Raw genomic sequence first — 18960 nt, 5'->3', positions numbered from 1 at the left:
AATAAAGGCCTAAAATGCCCCAAAAAATGAGGAAGAAGAGAGAGAAAAAAGTAGGTCCTGTGATGGGAAAATTACACTTAAGCAGGATTTCATACATCCTTCTGTAGTATTCATATATTTTTTATTATTCATTACTTTGTTTTTGTGTGATATGACTGCATGTGTCCTCCCTGAAGCAGCGTCGACAGCTGTCTGTTTCTAAATCCCCCGCTGTAGTCCTTGTAGTCTGAAAGATCCACATGTCCAGAGCTATGTTCTGCAAGTCATTTTTTATTATTTATACATTTTTAGGTTTTGTTGTGATTGTTGTTGTGTTTTTTAATACTCAGGGAGTACCAATGTACTTTCGTCGTAATACTGCCAGACGGTGGTGCAATGAAAATAGAATGGTTGACTGACAATCAGCAGGCTGGTGGTTTGATCCCTGGCCCTGCAGTCCCATGTCAAAGTATATATATCAATGTCCTTTTTACCTACCAGAAGTGGTTTTGAAATAGTTTGGATTAAAAGTTGACATATTCCAGTCTGTGATTATCCATCAACAAACATTTCTTTAATTTTATTCTAAACAATTCCTAATTTCTGCTTTTCCAACAAACATTGAAAAAAAGCGTCAGAAGTGTTGAAAAAAGGACAAAAACGTAAGAAAAACTTAAAAACAATAAAAAGTGTCAACTAAAGTGTATATTTTCAATTTTGACAAGAAGACCACACAAGGGTTAATGCCCATTTTGAATGGTCTGGAATTTTGTAGGTGCTGTGTCATCTTTTCTTCATTAGCTGAGTGGGGAGGTTAAAAAAAGTAAAAAGTTAAAACTTTTTGTTTGTAATGACAAAAAATAATCTGATGAAACTTATGTGACGTTATATCTGCTGCTGCTGCAACGGTGTGCACGCGGCTGCACTCTAAATGAACTTGCTATGTGGTGTACGGCTGAACTTTAACTGAACTTATGCTGGACGTGGGACTTTAGGAACAAGAACCAGTTAGATCTACCGCATCTGCATCTTCCACTTAGTCATGTAAAACTGACCTATGACACTGATCACGTTAGATCTACCACATGATCTCCCACATCTGCATCTTCAGCCCAGTCTCACAGCCATTCATGAAATGTGCACGTGATTTAATCTATTGATTCATGCGCATGGACACCTCAATCTTGTTTTTTCCGTGATGGTTTGCACGTCTTTTAAACTTATGTTTTGTATGTATGTATGTATATACACTACCGTTCAAAAGTTTGGGGTCACATTGAAATGTCCTTATTTTTGAAGGAAAAGCACTGTACTTTTCAATGAAGATAACTTTAAACTTAACTTTGAAGAAATACACTCTATACATTGCTAATGTGGTAAATGACTATTCTAGCTGCAAATGTCTGGTTTTTGGTGCAATATCTACATAGGTGTATAGAGGCCCATTTCCAGCAACTATCACTCCAGTGTTCTAATGGTACAATGTGTTTGCTCATTGGCTCAGAAGGCTAATTGATGATTAGAAAACCCTTGTGCAATCATGTTCACACATCTGAAAACAGTTTAGGTCGTTACAGAAGCTACAAAACTGACCTTCCTTTGAGCAGATTGAGTTTCTGGAGCATCACATTTGTGGGGTCAATTAAACGCTCAAAATGGCCAGAAAAAGAGAACTTTCATCTGAAACTCAACAGTCTATTTTTGTCCTTAGAAATGAAGGCTATTCCATGCGAGACACTGCTAAGAAATTGAAGATTTCCTACAACGGTGTGTACTACTCCCTTCAGAGGACAGCACAAACAGGCTCTAACCAGAGTAGAAAAAGAAGTGGGAGGCCGCGTTGCACAACTGAGCAAGAAGATAAGTACATTAGAGTCTCTAGTTTGAGAAACAGACGCCTCGCAGGTCCCCAACTGGCATCTTCATTAAATAGGACCCGAAAAACACCAGTGTCAACATCTACAGTGAAGAGTCGGCTGCGGGATTCTGGGCTTCAGGGCAGAGTGGCAAAGAAAAAGCCATATCTGAGACTGGCCAATAAAAGAAAAAGATTAAGGTGGGGAAAAGAACACAGACATTGGACAGAGGAAGACTGGAAAAAAGTGTTGTGGACGGATGAATCCAAGTTTGAGGTGTTTGGATCACAAAGAAGAACGTTTGGGAGACGCAGAACAAATAAAAAGATACTGGAAGAATGCCTGACGCCATCTGTTAAGCATGGTGGAGGTAATATGATGGTCTGGGGTTGCTTTGGTGCTGGTAAGGTGGGAGATTTGTACAGGGTAAAAGGGATTCTGAATAAGGAAGGCTATCACTCCATTTTTTAACGCCATGCCATACCCAGTGGACAGCGCTTGATTGGAGCCAATTTCATCCTACAACAGGACAATGACCCTAAACACACCTCCTAATTGTGCAAGAACTATTTAGAGCAGAAGCAGGCAGCTGGTGTTCTATCGGTAATGGAGTGGCCAGCGCAGTCACCAGATCTGAACCCCATTGAGCTGTTGTGGGAGCAGGATGACCGTATGGTACCAAGAAGTGCCCATCCAACCAATTTAACTTGTGGGAGCTGCTTCTGGAAGCGTGGGGTGCAATTTCTTCAGATTACCTCAACAAATTAACAGCTAGAATGCCAAAGGTCTGCAATGCTGTAATTGCTGCAAATGGAGGATTCTTTGACAAAAGCAGTTTGATGTAAAAAAAATCTTATTTCAAATACAAATCATTATTTCTAACCTTGTCAATGTCTTGACTCTATTTTCTGTTCATTTCACAACGTATGGTGGTGAATAAGTGTGACTTTTCAGGAAAACACAAAATTGTTTGGGTGACCCCAAACTTTTGAACGGTAGTGTATATGGATTTATTAAAAAGAGAGTTGATGTCATAATGAATTGTTATGATGACATAATGAATAGTGATGATAAATCAAAAAGAAAGTTGATGTGTATATGTATTAATCAAAAAGAAATTTGATGTGTATATGCATTATTAATACCAGGTATGTGTGTGTGTGTGTGTGTGTGTGTGTGTTTGTGTGTCTGTGAGTAAGAGATACAGAGAGAGAGAAAAAAAGAGAGAGGGGGGGCGGGGGGGACTGTCTTCTACGGATCAAATAGGCTGATGCTGTTTTTCAGATCTGCATGGACTGTAATGAAGACCAGTTGTTCCACATGACTAGGATCTAAGTTTGCACGCTGTGGACTGAACACATTTCCAGCTGTGCTAAAAACCCGCTCAGAAAACAGCTGGCCTTATATCTGGGGTCAAGGAGAGTGGCAAGCAGAAATGTGGAGTTTGCAAAAATTGGTTCAAAATGCCATCCTAGTTCTTTGCTCAGATTGGCTGCCAGTTTCCCTGCTGCTGTGCCTAACCTTTCCCTGGACTCAGCCGCAACATCTTGGCCCAGCCCCACTGTGGCATCCTGATAATCATCACCAGCCAGGAACTGATCTGATTCATCCTCAGATTCCTCACCAGCATGCAGTGACCTGATGATGGCGCAGGGCCATCCAGGAGGGGGATGACCTCAGAGATGGAGGCGCTGGGTTTTGAGGGCGCCCGTGTGACCTCCTCAAAAGGACTAAGAACAGTGAGCATGTCTGATGCTAACCCCCACTCATTTGGATAGATGATTGTAGAATCTTTACCCATGTTAGAATGCCAAGCCCTGCGCTGCTCCACCAGCCGCTGGAGCATGTAGAAAGTATTGTTCCACCTTGTTTTTTCATCTGTTATGAGCGTGTGCTGGGGGAGGTTCTACTGTGTTTGGAGCTCATGTAATCTGTTGCTGGCTTTGCTTGAGCGATGAACATGGCCAGATATGCTCCTGGCTTTGGAGAGAAGGGATGAATAGTGATGATATCATAATTAATGGTGATGATACAATGAACAGAAAGTTGATTTGTACATGCATTAATATCAAAGAATGTTGAGGTGTATATGCATTAATATCAAAGAATGTTGATGTGTATATGCATTAATATCAAAGTAAGTTGATGTCATAATGAATGGTGATGATATAATAAAAAGAAAGTTAATCTGTATATGCATTAATCTATAAAAAAAAGTTGATGTCATATTGAATAGTGATGATGACATAATGAATGTGTATATGCATTTATTAAAAAGAAAGTTGATGTGTATATGCATAAATCTAAAAGAAAGTTGATGTATTTATGCATAATTCAAAATGAAAGTTGATGTGTATATGCAGAAATCTAAAAAAAACTTGATGCGTATTTGCATTAATCTAAAAGAAAGTTGATGTGTGTATGCATTAATAAAAAAGAAATTTTATGTGTATATGCATTTATCAAAACGAAAGTTGATCTGTATATGCATTAATCAAAAAGAAAGTTGATGTGTATATGCATTAATCTATGAAAAAAAGTTGATGTCATAATGAATAGTGATGATGACATAATGAATGTGTATATGCATTAATCAAAAAGAAATTGTATGTATATGTGCAGTTATGTGTAGCCGCCTTACTGAAGGAAGCGTTGGGTCTGGAAAAAGAGCCGCTTTTGGACAGGTCCCACCGGACCCTCCAACCCAAACCCAAGCCTGGTGATGGTCCACGAGCCATTGTGTGCAGATTTCATCGTTACAGTGACTGTGTTGACATTCTGCGCCGCGCTAGAGAGCTCCGACAGATGAAAGTCAGAGACTTGACCGTCTCACTCTTCCCGGATCACACTGCCAAGATAGCTCGGGCTCGGGCTGCTTTCAACGAGGTCAGACGCCAACTTCGTGGCATTGTCGGTGCTCGATATGGTCGGATTCATCCAGCGCGACTTCGCATCACATACAACGGTGTTGAGAAGGACTTTGTTTCTGCGGATGAAGCCAGCGACTATGTCAAAACTTTGATTTCTGGGTGAGCTCTAGTAGCTTTTCAGAGTTTTTTTCTATTATTCCTTAGTTTGTGGACTCACCAGCCTTATTTATCTACATGTTCAGTATTTGTTTTCAGTAGATTTTCAGGTTTTCTGGCTTGCTACACTAACTAGGTTAGTGTCACTGTTTGTTTATAGCAGGTATTGTTTTTTTCCGTCAATCTTACTGTATGTGATTAACATAATATATATATTTTGTATTTTGTACTTCAGATATGATCAGCACTACCTCATTTTATGCTTTCTCCATCTGATAGTACAGGACTGAGGGCCTACTATTATTTGTCATTTTGCATTTTTACGTGCTTTACTATATTCATGTGCATACTGTTAAACAGTGTTGAGATCGGCGGGAGTTTTTTTTCTCTCTTACCTTTGTCTATTCTGCATGGTCTCCGGGTTGTTCAACGCTATTGTGGACAACTTTTGGTTATTGTGGGAAACACTGCTGTCTCCTTTGTTCTATGGTTATATGGGGACTTTGGGTGTATTTGTGTTTGGGGGTATGTTGGGGGGTGAGTGCTCTCTATGACCATTTTCATTTTTTTATGTTATTTTTTTATTTAAATGGTTAATGGCATTATAGATCCCAGCATGGCTGGGTCAGGCACACCTCTCAGATTTATCAGTGTGAATATCAGAGGTATGGGGAATCCTGTTAAGCGATCTAAGGTTTTTGCGCACTTGAAACGTTTAAACTCTGATATAGTATTCTTGCAGGAGACTCACCTTCGCGTCAAAGATCACCGTAGGTTACATTGCCCTTGGGTGGCTCAAGTTTTCCACTCAAATTTTAATTCAAAAGCTAGAGGAGTCGCCATTTTAGTTAGCAGAAAAGTTCAGTTCTCATCCACTGATGTTATTGCTGATAGGAATGGCAGATACCTCATGGTTGCTGGTACTTTTTCACAAAAGAGGGTTTTGTTTGTAAATGTAAATGCCCCAAACTTCGATAATGTTGAATTTGCTAACAGATTGCTGAGTAACATTCCCTTCTTGAATACACACCTGCTGATCTTCGGTGGGGATCTAATTTGTGTTTTTGACCCAATCTTGGATCGTTCTAATCCTCGAAATCTGACTCAATCTGCTATGTCTATAACATTTTCTGATTATGAAAACGGAATGGTCTTGTTGGTCCATGGAGATCTCGTAACCCCACCATTAAAAAATTCTCTTTCTTTTCCCAGGTGCATCATTCACATTCTAGGAATGATTACTTTTTAATTGACAGTACGCTTAATGCAGGTGTATTTTCCTCTGACTATTTAGGTATTGTAATATCTGACCATTCACCTTTATTATTAGATATTCAACTTTCTACCTATAAACGTAGCCCACCTCTTTGGAGATTTAACTCTCTTCTATTGGCAGACAAAGAATTTTGCGAACTTATTTCAAATTCTATTAATGAGTTCTTGTCTTTCAATCAAAATGTATATATGCAGTTATTAAAAAGAAAGTTGATGTGTATATGCATTAATCTAAAAGAAAGTTGATGTCATAATGAATAGTGATGATGACATAATGAATGGTGATGATAAATCAAAAAGAAAATTGATGACATAATGAACTGCAGCTGGCAGTTAAAAAAAAAAAAAATCTCCGATGGCAGAGACACAACGGGGGTTTCCTTTAAACCAAGCAGCGTGTCTGAAACCCACGTTCACCAGAAATCTACTGGTTACTATGTAAGGACTACAAACCCCACGTTCACCTGAAATCTACTGGTTACTATGTAAGGACTACAAACCCCACGATCACCAGAAATCTACTGGTTACTATGTAAGGACTACAAACCCCACGTTCACCAGAAATCTACTGGTTACTATGTAAGGACTACAAACCCAACGTTCACCAGAAATCTACTGGTTACTATGTAAGGACTACAAACCCCACGTTCACCAGAAATCTACTGGTTACTATGTAAGGACTACAAACCCCACGTTCACCAGAAATCTACTGGTTACTATGTAAGGACTACAAACCCCACGTTCACCAGAAATCTACTGGTTACTATGTAAGGACTACAAACCCCACGTTCACCAGAAATCTACTGGTTACTATGTAAAGACTACAAACCCCACGTTCACCAGAAATCTACTGGTTACTATGTAAGGACTATAAACCGAAGATAAAAACAAACCTGAAGCTGAAGAAACCCTAAACGTTAACGGAACAGATCCGCAGACCGATTGACTGACGGAGCAGGAGAGAGCGAGAGAGAGAGAGAGAGAGAGCGCATTTCTCCATGTTCTGTGTGTGTGTGATTGATCCGAGCGGGTTTGTAGGCGGGGGGGGGGGGGGGGGGGGGGGGGGGGCGCTGTGATTATCACAGAACGCTGCGCGGCCAGTTGAGGAGTTTTATTCAATCCGAGCACGGATATTGACTCATATTACTCGTATAATACTTGTACTCGGCAAAAGTGCTTTATCCGTACCGGATACTCGTTTCAGCCGGATACTCGGATCACCCCTAATATACACACCAACTTTCTTTTTAATATATGCATATAAACATCAACTTTCTTTTCCATTAATGCATATACACATCAACTTTCTTTTTATTATATCATCACCATTCCTTTTGTCTTCATCAAAATTCATTTTGACATCAACTTTCTTTTTAATAAATGCATATAAACATCAACTTTCTTTTAGATTAATGCATATACATATCAACTTTCTTTTTGATTTATCAACACCATTCATTATATTATTATCACTATTCATTACGAAATCAACTTTCTTTTTAATAAATGCACATACACATCAACTTTCTTTTAGATTAAGGCATAAACACATCAACTTTCTTTTTCATTAATGCATATACACATCAACTTTCTTTTTAATAACTGCATATACACATCAAATTTCTTTTAGATTAATGCACATACACATCAACTTTCATTGATATTAAAGCATAAACACATCAACTTTCAAATAGGTCCAGACCATCTTCTGTGATGTTATTTACAGAAACCCGAAAATTCCCACCAAGAGCAAGCACTAGGCGAAAGAGGCAATGAAAAACTGAGCCAGCACAAAGAAATGTGTTTCTGCCCTGTTTCGAACAGGGGACCTTTTGCGTGTTAGGCGAACGTGATAACCACTACACTACGGAAACTAAAGAAAAATATTTATATTGCATATTTGTGGGAAAATGCACCATTTTTATTTTACTGCAAATGTTCAAAAAGCTACAAAATAGAGATTTTAAACTAGATTCAGTCACAGATGCTTTGTCATGGATTTGAATGATAGCAAATATGTAGTAAACCTAAATATTTCTACATGCATTGACTGTGGTCTGAATGTTGGAATAGCGCCACCTATTTCTTGATGTGCCAAATATTTAGCTTGGGCATTCCTCGTTAGTATAATGGACAGTATCTCCGCCTGTCACGCGGAAGATCGGGGTTCGATTTCCCGACGGGGAGATTTTTCTACCAGCTAACCGATGCAAGGCCTCGAGGAAGTCCCGGCGAACGCGTGGGACTACTCGGGAAAGTGGGCCTTGGCTCAAGCTGTGTTCAGCATGGGAGGAGAACTCCTGATCCTAAATGGGAATATTTTCAAGCGATTGAAAGAGCACAACTCCTGGACGTGAACAAAACGTCACAAGGTGCCGCAGGAGTTGGGAGAGTGTCAAGTCTAGCCACCTTGGAATTCCATTTACAGGTAAAAGCCAGTAAATTAGAATATTTTGAAAAACTTGATGTATTTCAGTAATTGCATTCAAAAGGTGTAACTTGTACATTATATTTATTCATTGCACACAGACTGATGCATTCAAATGTTTATTTCATTTAATTTTGATGATTTGAAGTGGCAACAAATGAAAATCCAAAATTCCGTGTGTCACAAAATTAGAATATTGTGTAAGGGTTAAATTTTGAAGACACCTGGTGCCACAAACTAATCAGCTGATTAACTCAAAACACCTGCAAAGGGCTTTAAATGGTCTCTCAGTCCAGTTCTGAAGCCTACACAAACATGGGAAGACTTCAGATTTGACAGCTGTCCAAAAGGCGACCATCGACACATTGCACAAGGAGGGAAAGACACAAAGGTTATTGCTGAAGAGGCTGGCTGTTCTCAGAGCTCTGTGTCCAAACACATTAATAGAGAGGCAAAGGGAAGGAAAAACTGTGGTCAGAAAAGTGTACAAGCGATAGGGATCACCGCGCCCTAGTCAAGATTGTGAAAAAAAACCCATTCAAAAATGTGGGGGAGATTCACAAGGAGTGGACAGCTGCTGGAGTCAGTGCTTCAAGATCCACCACCAAGAGACGCTTGAAAGACATGGGTTTCAACTGCCGCATACCTCGTGTCAAGCCACTGTTGACCAAGAAACAGCGCGAAAAGCGTCTCACCTGGGCCAAGGAAAAAAAGAGCTGGACTGCTGCTGAGTGGTCCAAAGTCATGTTTTCTGACAAAAGCAAATTTGCATTTCCTTTGGAAATCGAGGTCCCAGAGTCTGGAGGAAGACAGGAGAGGCACAGGATCCACGTTGCCTGAAGTCTAGTGTAAAGTTTCCACCATCAGTGATGGTTTGGGGTGCCATGTCATCTGCTGGTGTCGGTCCACTCTGTTTCCTGAGATCCAGGGTCAACGCAGCCGTCTACCAGCAAGTTTTAGAGCACTTCATGCTTCCTGCTGCTGACCTGCTCTATGGAGATGGAGATTTCAGGTTCCAACAGGACTTGGCGCCTGCACACAGCGCAAAATCTACCTGTGCCTGGTTTACGGACCATGGTATTTCTGTTCTAAATTGGCCAGCCAACTCCCCTGACCTTAGCCCCATAGAAATCTGTGGGGTATTGTGAAAAGGAAGATGCAGAATGCCAGACCCAAAAACGCAGAAGAGTTGAAGGCCACTATCAGAGCAACCTGGGCTCTCATAACACCTGAGCAGTGCCAGAAACTCATCGACTCCATGCCACGCCGCATTAATGCAGTAATTGAGGCAAAAGGAGCTCCAACCAAGTATTGAGTATTGTACATGCTCATATTTTTCATTTTCATACTTTTCAGTTGGCCAACATTTCTAAAAACTCCCTTTTTTGTATTAGCCTTAAGTAATATTCTAATTTTGTGACACAAGGAATTTTGGATTTTCATTTGTTGCCACTTCAAATCATCAAAATTAAATGAAATAAACATTTGAATGCATCAGTCTGTGTGCAATGAATAAATATAATGTACAAGTTACACCTTTTGAATGCAATTACTGAAATAAATCAAGTTTTTCAAAATATTCTAATTTACTGGCTTTTACCTGTATGCTCTTTGCAGACTATGTGGTTCATTTGGCTTTATCAGGCATTGATCTACAGCTTCCACTGGGGTGAATCATGAGGGGGAAAGCGTGCCTTGGCTCAGGCTGTGTTCAGCATGGGAGGAGAACTCCTGACCCTAAATGGGAATATCGTCAAGCGATGGAAAAAGCATATCTACTGGACATGAACAGCACCTCACAAGGCGCAGCAGAAGGTGGGAGAGTGTCAAGTCTGGGCACCTTATAATTGCTCTTCTGCTCTTTCCAGATTATGTTGTTCTGTGGGCTTCATCAAACAGTGATCTACAGCACCCACTGGGGCAGATTGAAGTCCAGTGTCAAGCATTCGTAATCAAAGTCAGCCCCTCCAAATCTCAAAGCTCAGGATTTCTCCCATCGGGTTGGGAGTCAATTGCTGTCCCAAGTGAAGACGTTCTTGTATCTCAAAAGCTTATTTCAAACAGTGCAACTTGTTCCAACACAAAAACCACAATACTACTGAAACTTTGGATGGTCGCCTCCGCCTCTCACACGGAAGACTGGGGTTTATTTCCCGATGGGGAGATCTGTCTACCAGCTGCTAATTATTTCCCAAGGCTAAATCGACACTAGTATCATCTGCAGAGTAGTTTGGATACGAGGCCCAACCATAGCAAAAGATATGACATTTTTAAGAATGTATTATAGTGGATATACTCCAAGAAAGACAAAGGTTTTACAAAAGGATTGAGAATGATCCTGCTATCAAAGATATGTTTTCAGTGACGATATGATCGCCTACTTCAGGATCCAGGAACGTAGGCAGACGGCAGGAACCTAAGACGGATCCAAGAATGTAAAACATCAACTATGAGGCTAGGAAGTTGAGGTTCAGGTAATTTAATTCAATTCAATTTTATTTATATAGCGCCAAATCACAACAACACTTATCTCATTGCGCTTTTCATAAAAGAGCAGGTCCAGACCATCTTCTGTGATGTTATTTACAGAAACCCGAAAATTCCCACCAAGAGCAATCACTAGGCGAAAGAGGCAATGAAAAACTGAGCCAGAACTACCTATAAGCTTCATCAAAGAGGAAAGTCTCAAGCCTACTCTTAAATGTGGAGATGGTGTCTGCCTCCTGAACCCAAACGGGAACCTGGTGAGGAGCTTGATAGCTGAACACTCTGGCTCCCATTCTACTTTTGGAGACTTTAGGAACCACAAGGAACCGTGCATTCTGGGAGCGTAGTGCTCTGGTGGGGTAATAAGGTACAATGAACTCTTTAAGATAAGATGGTGCTTGAACATGAAGAGCTTTGTAGGTGAGAAGAAGGATTTTAAATTCTATTCTGGATTTTACAGGAAGCCAATGCAGAGAAGCCAAACCAGGAGAGATGTGATCTCTTTTCCTGGTTCCTATCAGAACACGTGCTGCAGCATTCTGGATCAGCTGAAGAATCTTTATGGACTCTTTTAAGCAACCTGATAATAAAGAACTGGAGTAATCCAGCTTAGAAGTAACAAATGCGTGGACTAGTTTTTCTGCATCAATTTTCGACAGGATACTCCTGAATCTCTGAATGTGATGACTACTGCACTGGGGAAACTTCGGCAGGCCTGGCCACGATTTCACGTCAGGGAGATTTTTCCGTGAATGTCATGGAGAGTTTAACTTCGCAGAGTTTGATTGTGCGAAGTCAACACAAACAAAGAAATGTGTTTCCGCCCTGTTTCGAACAGGGGACCTTTCGCGTGTTAGGCGAACGTGATAACCACTACACTACGGAAACTGACGAAAAGCATTTATTTTGCATATTTGTGGGAAAATGCACCATTTTTATTTTACTGCAAATGTTCAAAAAGCTACAAAATAGAGATTTTAAACTAGATTCAGTCACAGATGCTTTGTCATGGATTTGAATGACAGCAAATATGTAGTAAACCTAAATATTTCTACATGCATTGACTGTGGCCTAAATGTTGGAATAGCGCCACCTATTTCTTGATGTGCCAAATATTAAGCTTGGGCATTCCTCGTTAGTATAATGGACAGTATCTCCGCCTGTCACGCGGAAGATCGGGGTTCGATTCCACGACGGGGAGATTTTTCTACCAGCTAACCGATGCAAGGCCTCGAGGAAGTCCCGGCGAACGCGTGGGACTACTCGGGAAAGTGGGCCTTGGCTCATGCTGTGTTCAGCATGGAAGGAGAACTCCTGATCCTAAATGAGAATGTTTTCAAGCGATTGAAAGAGCACAACTCCTGGACGTGAACAAAACGTCACAAGGTGCCGCAGGAGTTGGGAGAGTGTCAAGTCTAGCCACCTTGGAATTCCATTTATGCTCTTTGCAGACTATGTGGTTCATTTGGCTTTATCAGGCATTGATCTACAGCTTCCACTGGGGTGAATCATGAGGGGGAAAGCGTGCCTTGGCTCAGGCTGTGTTCAGCATGGGAGGAGAACTCCTCACCCTAAATGGGAATATCGTCAAGCGATGGAAAAAGCATATCTACTGGACATGAACAGCACCTCACAAGCGCAGCAGAAGGTGGGAGAGTGTCAAGTCTGGGCACCTTATAATTGCTCTTCTGCTCTTTCCAGATTATGTTGTTCTGTGGGCTTCATCAAACAGTGATCTACAGCGCCCACTGGGCAGATTGAAGTCCAGTGTCAAGCATTCGTAATCAAAGTCAGCCCCTCCAAATCTCAAAGCTCAGGATTTCTCCCATCGGGTTGGGAGTCAATTGCTGTCCCAAGTGAAGACGTTCTTGTATCTCAAAAGCTTATTTCAAACAGTGCAACTTGTTCCAACACAAAACACACAATACTACTGAAACTTTGGATGGTCGCCTCCGCCTCTCACACGGAAGACTGGGGTTTTATTTCCCGATGGGGAGATCTGTCTACCAGCTGCTAATTATTTCCCAAGGCTAAATCGACACTAGTATCATCTGCCAGAGTAGTTGGATACGAGGCCCAACCATAGCAAAAGATATGACATTTTTAAGAATGTATTATAGTGGATATACTCCAAGAAAGACAAAGGTTTTACAAAAGGATTGAGAATGATCCTGCTATCAAAGATATGTTTCAGTGACGATATGATCACCTACTTCAGGATCCAGGAACGTAGGCAGACGGCAGGAACCTAAGACGGATCCAAGAATGTAAAACATCAACTATGAGGCTAGGAAGTTGAGGTTCAGGTATTTAATTCAATTCAATTTTATTTATACAGCGCCAAATCACACAACACTTATTCTCATTGCGCTTTTCATAAAAGAGCAGGTCCAGACCATCTTCTGTGATGTTATTTACAGAAACCGGAAAATTCCCACCAAGAGCAAGCACTAGGCGAAGAGGCAAAGAAAAACTGAGCCAGAACTACCTTTAAGCTTCATCAAAGAGGAAAGTCTCAAGCCTACTCTTAAATGTGGAGATGGTGTCTGCCTCCTGAACCCAAACGGGAACCTGGTGAGGAGCTTGATAGCTGAACACTCTGGCTCCCATTCTACTTTTGGAGACTTTAGGAACCACAAGGAACCCTGCATTCTGGGAGCGCAGTGCTCTGGTGGGTAATAAGGTACAATGAGCTCTTTAAGATAAGATGGTGCTTGAACATGAAGAGCTTTGTAGGTGAGAAGAAGGATTTTAAATTCTATTCTGGATTTTACAGGAAGCCAATGCAGAGAAGCCAAACCAGGAGAGATGTGATCTCTTTTCCTGGTTCCTATCAGAACACGTGCTGCAGCATTCTGGATCAGCTGAAGAATCTTTATGGACTCTTTTAAGCAACCTGATAATAAAGAACTGGAGTAATCCAGCTTAGAAGTAACAAATGCGTGGACTAGTTTTTCTGCATCAATTTTCGACAGGATACTCCTGAATCTCTGAATGTGATGACTACTGCACTGGGGAATCTTCGGCAGGCCTGGCCACGATTTCACGTCAGGGAGCAAAAATGGAAGATGAAATAAAGAAACACGTAATGTATTGTTATACAGTGTATGTAGTATCACCTATGTTGGGATTCTAAACAAACTAAGATAATACATGTGGCATTACCAAGATAAAATTGGCAAACTAGCTTACTGAAGTATATCGTCAGGTAAGGGCTGAACAATATTGTGTTTTAGCATCGGACCATCGCGATGTGCGCATGCACGATAGTTGCATCGCAGGACGTGGTGATTGTTGACCTTAAATACTTTTTTGCTGTTGATAGAAAGAAACTTTCACGTTTCTCCTGTAATGATTATAACATCGAACATCCCCTTTAAGACAGGTGCCATGTGGGAACGTGTGGATGTGACGTTAGTCGATGTGGTTATTGTATGGGAAGTGAGGTCTTTGTGTGTAGAAAAGTACCGGACGGGCCAGCAGCTGCCACTGATACAGTGTGTCATTAGTTTCTCAGGGTAGTCAGTGGAGCTACGTAGTCCAAGTGTTTTATGTTATTGGAAAAACTTGATGTAATACAAGCACCAATACTTACAGGCCCACACCCAACAGTTGTGTGATAGTGGCGGGCAACATGTGGCCGGACTCATATACTCGCGATAATACTTGTACTGGAAAGTGCTTTATCGACGTACCGGGAAACTCGTTTCAGCCGGATACTCGGATCAGCACTATATACACATCAACTTCTTTTAGATTAGGCATATCTCAACAGAACTTTTCTTTTTAGATGAGGCAGAGGAAGGAGCATATGTCATTGACATGAACATGAACATGGACATTGAAAGCAATGGACATGAACAGCACCTCACAAGGCGCAGCAGAAGGTGGGGAGAGTGTCAAGTCTGGGACCTTATAATTGCTCTTCTGCTCTTTCCAGATATGTTGTTCTGTGGGCTTCATCAAACAGTGGATCTACAGCACCCATGGGGCAGATTGAAGTCCAGTGTCAAGCATTCGTAATCAAAGTCAGCCCCTCCAAATCTCAAAGCTCAGGATTTCTACCATCGGGTGGGAGTCAATTGCTGTCCCAAGTGAAGACGTTCTTGTATCTCAAAAGCTTATTTCAAACAGTGCAACTTGTTCCAACACAAAAAACCACAATACTACTGAAACTTTGGATGTCGCCTCCGCCTCTCCACGGAAGACTGGGGTTTTATTTCCCGATGGGGAGATCTGTCTACCAGCTGCTAATTATTCCCAGGCTAAATCGACACTAGTACCATCTGCCAGAGTAGTTTGGATACGAGGCCCACCATAGCAAAAGATATGACATTTTAAGAATGTATTATAGTGGATATACTCCAAGAAAAGACAAAGGGTTTTACAAAAGGATTGAGAATGATCCTGCTATCAAAGATATGTTTTCAGTGACGATATGATCACCTACTCAGGATCCAGGAACGTAGGCAGACAGCAGGACCTAAGACGGATCCAAGAATGTAAAACATCAACTATGAGGCTAGGAAGTTGAGGTTCAGGTAATTTAATTCAATTCATTTTATTTATATAGCGCCAAATCACAACAACACTTATCTCATTGCGCTTTTCATAAAAGAGCAGGTCCAGACCACTTCTGTGATGTTATTTACAGAAACCGGAAAATTCCCACCAAGAGCAGCACTAGGCGAAAGAGGCAAGGAAAAACTGAGCCAGAACTACCTATAAGCTTCATCAAAGAGGAAAGTCTCAAGCCTACTCTTAAATGTGGAGATGGTGTCTGCCTCCTGAACCAAACGGGAACCCGGTGAGGAGCTTGATAGCTGAACACTCTGGCTCCCATTCTACTTTTGGAGACTTTAGGAACCACAAGGAACCTGCATCTGGAGAGCAGTGCTCTGGTGGGGTAATAAGGTACAATGAGCTCTTTAAGATAAGATGGTGCTTGAACATGAAGAGCTTTGTAGGTGAGAAGAAGGTTTAAATTCTATTCTGGATTTTACAGGAAGCCATGCAGAGAAGCCAAACCAGGAGAGATGTGATCTCTTTTTCTGGTTCCTATCAGAACACGTGCTGCAGCATTTGGATCAGCTGAATAATCTTTATGGACTCTTTTAAGCAACCTGATAATAAAGAACTTGGAGTAATCCAGCTTAGAAGTAACAAATGGTGGACTAGTTTTTCTGCATCAATTTTCGACAGGATACTCCTGAATCTCTGAATGTGATGACTACTGCACTGGGGAAACTTCGGCAGGCCTGGCCACGATTTCACGTCAGGGAGATTTTTCCGTGAATGTCATGGAGAGTTTTAACTTCGCAGAGTTTGATTGTGCGAAGTCAATACAAAACAAAGAAAGTGTTTCCGCCTGTTTCGAACAGGGGACCTTTCGCGTGTTAGGCGAACGTGATAACCACTACACTACGGACACTGACGAAATTCATTTATTTTGCATATTTGTGGGAAATGCACCATTTTTTATTTTACTGCAAATGTTCAAAAAGCTACAAAATAGAGATTTTAAACTAGATTCAGTCACAGATGCTTTGTCATGGATTTGAATGATAGCAAAATATGTAGTAAACCTAAATATTCTACATGCATTGACTGTGGTCTGAATGTTGGAATAGCGCCATTTCTTGATGAACAAATATTAAGCTTGGGCATTCCTATCGTTAGTAATGGACAGTATCTCCGCCTGTCACGCGGAAGATCGGGGTTGATTCCCCGACGGGGAGATTTTTCTACCAGCTAACCAATGCAAGGCCTCGAGGAAGTCCCGGCGAACGCGTGGGACTACTGGGAACGTGGGCCTTGGCTCAAGCTGTGTTCAGCATGGAAGGAGAATGGATCTAAAAGGGAATGTTTTCAAGCGATGAAAGAGCACAACTCCTGGACGTGAACAAAACGTCACAAGGGCGAGGAGTTGGGAGAGTGTCAAGTCTAGCCTTGGAATTCCATTTATGCTCTTTGCAGACTATGTGGTTCATTTGGCTTTCTCAGGCATTGATCTACAGCTTCCACGGGGGTGAATCATGGGGGGGAAAGCGTGCCTTGGCTCAGGCTGTGTTCAGCATGGGAGGAGAACTCCTGACCCTAAATGGGAATATCGTCAAGCGATGGAAAAAGCATATCTACTGGACAATGAACAGCACCTCACAAGGCGCAGCAGAAGGTGGGGAGTGTCAAGTCTGGGCACCTATAATTCCTCTTATGCTCTTTCCAGATTATGTTGTTCTGTGGGCTTCATCAAACAGTGATCTACAGCACCCACTGGGGCAGATTGAAGTCCAAGTGTCAAGCATTCGTAATCAAAGTCAGCCCCTCCAAATCTCAAAGCTCAGGATTTCTCCATCGGGTTGGGAGTCAATTGCTGTCCCAAGTGAAGACGTTCTTGTATCTCAAAAGCTTATTCAAAACAGTGCAACTTGTTCCAACACAAAACCACAATACTACTGAAACTTTGGAGGGCGCCTCCGCCTCTCCACGGAAGACTGGGGTTTATTCCCGATTGGGGAGATCTGTCTACCAGCTGCTAATATTCCCAAGGCTAAATCGACACTAGTATCATCTGCCAGAGTAGTTTGGATACGAGGCCCAACCATAGCAAAAGATATGACATTTTTTTAAGAATGTATTATAGTGGATATACTCCAAGAAAGACAAAGGTTTTTACAAAAGGATGAGAATGATCTGTATCAAGATATGTTTTTCAGTGACGATATGATCACCTACTTCAGGATCCAGGAACGTAGGCAGACAGCAGGAACCTAAGACGGATCCAAGAATGTAAAGCATCAACTATGAGGCTAGTCGAAGTTAGTTGAGTTCAGGTATTTAATTCAATTCAATTTTATTATAGCGCCAAATCACAACAACACTTATCTCATTGCGCTTTTCATAAAAGAGCAGGTCCAGACCATCTTCTGTGATGTTATTTACAGAAACCGGAAAATTCCCACCAAGAGCAAGCACTAGGCGAAAGAGGCAAGGAAAAAACTGAGCAGACTACCTATAAGCTTCATCAAAGAGGAAAGTCTCAAGCCTACTCTTAAATGTGGAGATGGTGTCTGCCTCCTGACCCAAACGGGAACCCGGGTGAGGAGCTTGATAGCTGAACACTCTGGCTCCCATTCGACCCCTTTTGGAGACTTTAGGAAAACAAGGAACCCTGCATTGGGGGGAGGCAGTGCTTGGTGGGGTAATAAGGTACAATGAGCTCTTTAAGATAAGATGGTGTTGAACATGAAGAGCTTTGTAGGTGAGAAGAAGGATTTAAATTCTATTCTGGATTTACAGGAAGCCAATGCAGAGAAAGCAAACCAGGAGAGATGTGATCTCTTTCCTGGTTCCTATCAGAACACGTGCTGCAGCATTCTGGATCAGCTAGCATTTATGGACATCTTTTAGCAACCTAATAAAGAACTGGAGTAATCCAGCTTAGAGTAACAAATGCGTGGACTAGTTTTTCTGCATCAATTTTCGACAGGATACTCTGAATCTCTGAATGTGATGACTACTGCACTGGGAAAATTCGGCAGGCCTGGCCACGATTGTCACGTCAGGGAGATTTTTCCGTGAATGTCATGGAGAGTTGAACTTCGCAGAGTTTGATTGTGCGAAGTCAATACAACAAACAAAGAAATGTGTTTCCGCCCTGTTTCGAACAGGAGACCTTTCGCGTGTTAGGCGAACGTGATAACCACTACACTACGGAAACTGACGAAAAGCTTTTATTTTGCATATTTGTGGGAAAATGCACCATTTTTAGTTTACTGCAAATGTTCAAAAAGCTACACAAATAGAGATTTTAAACTAATTCAGTCACAGATGCTTTGTCATGGATTTGAATGATAGCAAATATGTAGTAAACCTAAATATTTCTACATGCATGACTGTGGTCTGAATT

At 41.4% G+C, this 18960-nt stretch overlaps 5 non-coding genes across 5 annotated transcripts; 1 reads left to right on the top strand and 4 right to left on the bottom strand.

Moving 5' to 3' along the window:
* Positions 1-7937: 7937 nt before the first annotated feature.
* On the bottom strand, positions 7938-8010 carry trnav-aac (transfer RNA valine (anticodon AAC)). The gene has a single exon. It is a non-coding gene; the product is annotated as a tRNA-Val (tRNA).
* A 241-nt stretch (positions 8011-8251) lies between these two features.
* Positions 8252-8323, top strand: trnad-guc (transfer RNA aspartic acid (anticodon GUC)). The gene has a single exon. It is a non-coding gene; the product is annotated as a tRNA-Asp (tRNA).
* A 3543-nt stretch (positions 8324-11866) lies between these two features.
* On the bottom strand, positions 11867-11939 carry trnav-aac (transfer RNA valine (anticodon AAC)). The gene has a single exon. It is a non-coding gene; the product is annotated as a tRNA-Val (tRNA).
* A 4471-nt stretch (positions 11940-16410) lies between these two features.
* trnav-aac (transfer RNA valine (anticodon AAC)) lies at positions 16411-16482 on the bottom strand. The gene has a single exon. It is a non-coding gene; the product is annotated as a tRNA-Val (tRNA).
* A 2216-nt stretch (positions 16483-18698) lies between these two features.
* trnav-aac (transfer RNA valine (anticodon AAC)) lies at positions 18699-18771 on the bottom strand. The gene has a single exon. It is a non-coding gene; the product is annotated as a tRNA-Val (tRNA).
* Positions 18772-18960: the final 189 nt, after the last annotated feature.

Source organism: Etheostoma spectabile, unplaced genomic scaffold (assembly GCF_008692095.1).
Source record: "Etheostoma spectabile isolate EspeVRDwgs_2016 unplaced genomic scaffold, UIUC_Espe_1.0 scaffold00004570, whole genome shotgun sequence".
Taxonomy (NCBI): Eukaryota; Metazoa; Chordata; class Actinopteri; order Perciformes; family Percidae; genus Etheostoma; species Etheostoma spectabile.
The sequence above is the reverse complement of the archived record's forward strand: the minus strand, read 5'-3'. Positions and strand labels throughout refer to the sequence as shown.